Raw genomic sequence first — 4,954 nt, forward strand, 5'->3', positions numbered from 1 at the left:
GTCACGACTCTCCTGTAGTGGAACATCATCTTTCATGCCACAATACAGCCACCATAATGACTGGATCCCATAGTGGGATCGCTGTCATGGTGTGTCATAAATAATTATAAGGATTGTTCAGAAAAGAAATTTTACCTCTCACAGTCCTTCACTTTCTCTTCAAGCAATAAAAGTGGTTCTGAAAAAAAATAGGCCAATATGATTTATGTACAATGCTATTAATTGGTTTTGGGGTGGGGGTTTTTTTGCATTTCAGCCATATTTTCTATTATTAAATTGTGGTTTTACTATTGCCTGTGCAGTACAACATGCTTAAAGAACAAATGAGTACCAAAGGGAGCTGTTTTCTGGGTGTTTTCAGGGACATATATACAGGATTGTGCAGGTAGCCCATCATTACCACAGTTAGCATTACACAGCTCCTATCCCACTAGAATATTCAAGTAATAAGTACTGTAGGCAGCAAAATAGCCATCATGCCAGCAGGCCATTAATTAGCTCATGCCAGACACTACATACATTATTTGTGGCAGGCTTCTACTTTGAGAATAGTGATAAAAAAGCCTGTGATGAGGACAAACCCCAAATGGTCCATCACTAGGAACTGTATGGTTTCTGCAAATACTTCAGTCAGTTGTCCTGATTGTGTCAGTTGTGCTGGATTATACCTGGCACCAATTGGATAAGATATGGAGGTCTTGAGAAAAATAATGTGGTTTATTTGAAAAAAGGCAATGTTCAATTTCTCTAGTGTCAGAAAGCTGCGGAGCAGGGGACCTCTTTGAACCCAAGGCTGAGAGATTTCACCACCAAGAGCCACCTTCTCTATGAGAGGGTTAATTCAAAATGTTCTTGCCTGAACCTGGATACACTCAGGAGCCCCAGCCATGAACAAATCCTTCCTACAACATGTTCTACAGAAATACACAGACAGCAGAGAGACTGAAGTCTGTTCTGCCTGGATTCACTCCAGAATCAGGAATGCTGGTGCAGAACCATTCCAGCAGAAAACAGGAATTTAGGCAGTGAAGTTGTCTGGTTGCATCCATAGAGTTCACCCCACAAGCATGCACTGTGCACACAGATACACAAGCATGAGTTAAAAAACAAAATCTAAAACTGTCAGTACTGGAATGGGGCAGGAAAGTGAGCCATAGGCTCTCAAAATTATTATGGAGACTGATTCCTTTAAAGAAAATTGAGAATGTGTAGAGAAGCAAAACCTGAGCTTCTCACTTCAGGATCTTTTCAATTGCCCAAGCAGAGTTTTGCCTCTGCACAAACAATGGTGTTCAGAGACAGCAACAACTGCCACACAATTGATGGACTCAAGAATAACAAGCTGACGAGTGGATTTGGCATCTCCACAACCAGAGCCCAAAGATTTATTGCACTGGAGTAGTGCACGTCAGCGCTCTTTGTCACTGGAGTCCCACAGCAGATTTATACATGGTGATGTTAATTGAAAAGGAATAAAGACACACATTCTCCTAACAACTGGGGCTTGCTCAGCATCTCTGCCTGGCAGCCCAGCAACCACTGCTCTTGTCAGGGTCAGGCACCTGGCACTGAGAATAGCCCTACAGAGAAACAGGGTCACAGCTGGGCTCTGTGTTGAAGGATGCTTTAACCAAATGCCAGCTATATTTCCAAGGAATCTATTCATCTTCTAGAGCTCTAACCTAGAGTCCATTAAATGCATCTCTTCCCTTGCTTCTTGTGACCTAAATTGTTTATGGTGTCTTCTTTATATGCCTAAAAGAAGATGGGCTTGCCCCCTGTTATTTAGTTTCCTCTGCAGAGAAGTAAGAGAGTCCTTCCCCTGCTTTTCAGTAGTCCTTGTTTCCATCACCTAGCTCTGGTCTGGTTGTTTGAGCCTTCCTACTGCCATTTCCATTACTACCAGAGAGTCACTCCACGTGTTTTCTTATCTGGGTCATTTGCCAAGTCAGTGGTAGGTACTGACTGCTAGAAGGAAAACCTGAAAACCAAGTAGAATGGAGTAAATAAGCAGGAAACTGCTCTCTCTTCTGCATGTTAAAGAATAAGTGGGAGTTGTGCTTGACAATCTGTCCCTAAGGCCAAGTGCTTTGGCAGGATCACAGAGCCTTCCTCCGTAAAATATAATTCCAGTTCCTTCTCCTCCACATCACCTGGCCAGGGGACACACCAGTCTCACTCTGCCCCCTTTGAAACCCCAAATTGTCTGGGAGCAGAGTCAAAGCAGCTCCCTCACTGCTGAAAATCGCCCTGGAAAGCCCAGGCTCAGGACCTGCCTGGATGGGGTGGGCTCACAGACTCCCCTGGAAGGTGCTGCTTTAACGAGCTCATCTGCAAATTCCTGGCTTTGAGGGTGAGCAGCTGCTCACAACTTCCAAGAGGTATTTTTAAAGTTATTCTGTCCTGATGGATACTTGTGAGTCCTGCCACTGACAGCCTACCTTGCCCTGTGCCAAGGAGCAGCCACCTCCCTGCAGGGAGGAACAGCAAAATGCCATCCCAGGCAAAGGTAGTTCTATAAGAAGAGAAACCTTGTTATTTCTTCCGTGGACCTTATCAGCTCTTTGGTGTTTCCATTAAGTTTTAAGAGTTTAATAAACATGCCAAATTAAAAAAAAAAAATAAAGTGTTTTTCCAGACTTGGAAATTGGATTTTCCATGTTGTCAAAATACAGCAGCTGTTTTAAACTGTTCACCAGGAGAAAGCACTGAAACAACACTCCTGAATATTTTCTGTTATTTCACTGTGAATAGCACATAGATTATTTGGAATTTAGTCTCTAAATTGATTGTGTTCACTATTGTATAAACCCAGTGAAAGAGCAAAACCAGCAAAGAACATCTTTACCTATGGGATGACTTGACTTGAAGTCTTTTCTGCTCAGCTGCTCATTGACTGAATCTTTAACATAGTGACTCCATTCATTAGTGGATTTAATCTCTTTTGTGATGGTAAAAGTCAAACTTAAAAATAGTATGACTAACACAGTGACTTTACATAAAATCAGCTGGAAGTGTTAATGGTGCTCCTGTCTCAGAAACATGTAAATGATGGCAAAGAAAAGAGATCGTGCCCAGATATAATCTAGTTTCCTTTACCATTTGCCTTCGGAGCTCATCAATCCCACAATTACTGGAGCACAGTGGTAGCTCAAAGTCACCTTTGCTAAACCAGCCAGCCTTCACTCCATCCATGTTCCCTGCAGCCCCAGCTCTGCACCAAGGTCTGGCTGAATTAAAAGAGGTGTGAACCCTTCCAAAAAAGCTGAAAGGTCTTTGCAAGGACTAAAAGTGTTACTTGATCATAAGTAAGGTGTCAGCTGAGGAAAAAACACAGCTAATTTAAGGATTGCAGGACCTTAAATCAGTCCAGTTGTCCAGAGGGTTCTGGCAAGTGAGGTCAGGTACAGCACCTGCCTAATTGCTCCCCCTGGGCTAAATGTGGACATGAACATTGGGTCACTATTGAAAAGCAACTCCATTGACTCTCAACAGATGCAGAAATTAGATAGCAACTTATTAAAAACATGCATTTCTTTCTAAAAATGTAGCACATATTTAAAAGCCTTTCCATAAGCCCAGAATCATAATTTAGGAATACCTGGATTTTCATCTAGCCTTTGTGGAATTCTGCTTTATCCAGCCTCTTCCAAAACAAATTTAATCAGTTTACAGCTACTGCAAGCCCCAAGAAAAAGAATGTGGAGTCTTTGATAGAAATTGAGCTGCCTTTCCTGATGATTCCCATGTTCCTGCACTGGGGTAAACTGTAATGAAATATGGGCAGTGAGGTGAAAGCCTTCCCCTCTCCTCAGCTCATGTTCATATAAAAACATTTCCAACAAAGCCATAATTATTTGGCTCAGGCTTCAGGGCAAAAATTCTCTATCTGGTGTTTAAAAAATGACAATCAATTTGCAGGATACTGGTAGTCTTAGATCAATTGCCCACAAGCTGTTTAAAAAAAAAAAAATTAAACCCCCTCTCTGCACACTCTTCAGCAGAATGTGAGCAGGCTGCAAAGTGGGAAAGCTGCAGAGCAGGGAGAGACTGGAGAATCAGACCAAAAGGCTTTGTGACATTGTGCAACCAGCTGCTGCAATCCAGAAGAAAATGCTATTTAAAAGTCCACTTCCAGTGCAAACCTTTCTCTTCACACTTGTAAGCTACACAGAGTAATTCGCTTTCTCCCACTATTTCCTTCTTTAGTTTTTTTATCTTCTGGCTGAAATGTTGAGGTTTTGGGTCACCAGGAACACATTCCCCTCCAATGCACTTCTTCCTCAGTAAAAGAGGACATGGCATGGGAGAAGGGGCTCTGAAGCACAGCCGGGGTGACACAGCTCCACTCCCCTGAGGGTGGGACCAGCAGCAGCCACCCTGCAGGGAACAGGCCAGTGGGTCAGCGAGGTCCTCTGCTGACTGCAGAAGGAACCATCCTTGCACAAGACAAAGAACCCGGCAGGTCGGAAGACTTTTGAGCTGCTCTGTGTCTCAGCTGCACCCACCCAGTGCAGCCAGGCTCCACCTGTCCCATGGGGTGGGGCACGGGCAGGGCAATGTCCCCTTGACCCTCTGAAAGGAATAACAGTCATCTTCCCTCAAGACTGAAAAGCTTCCCAACAGAGTTCCACCATAGAGACAAAATTGTCTGTAAAAATCTATACGGCATTCAAGTAGTCTCTACAGAGCTCTGCTGTCTTCAAGTTCATTCCAATTAACAAGCCGGGTGCTTACAGATTTGAAAAAAAAGCACAGTTATTTGGTTTTGCCTCATAAGCAAGAGTTAGTTACAAAAATACTTGGTATTTTTAGTACAATCTGGGATATTGTAACTGGGCTACATAAAAATACCTCATTTTCTAACTTCTGTTTCTCAGCATGGAGATTAACTCTGTCCCTCACTCTTGCTCTCTATTTCTGCAGCCTGTGGGCTGTCCCTGAAACAACTGCA

Source organism: Cinclus cinclus, chromosome 16 (genome assembly GCF_963662255.1).
Source record: "Cinclus cinclus chromosome 16, bCinCin1.1, whole genome shotgun sequence".
In the NCBI taxonomy this organism is placed as follows: Eukaryota; Metazoa; Chordata; class Aves; order Passeriformes; family Cinclidae; genus Cinclus; species Cinclus cinclus.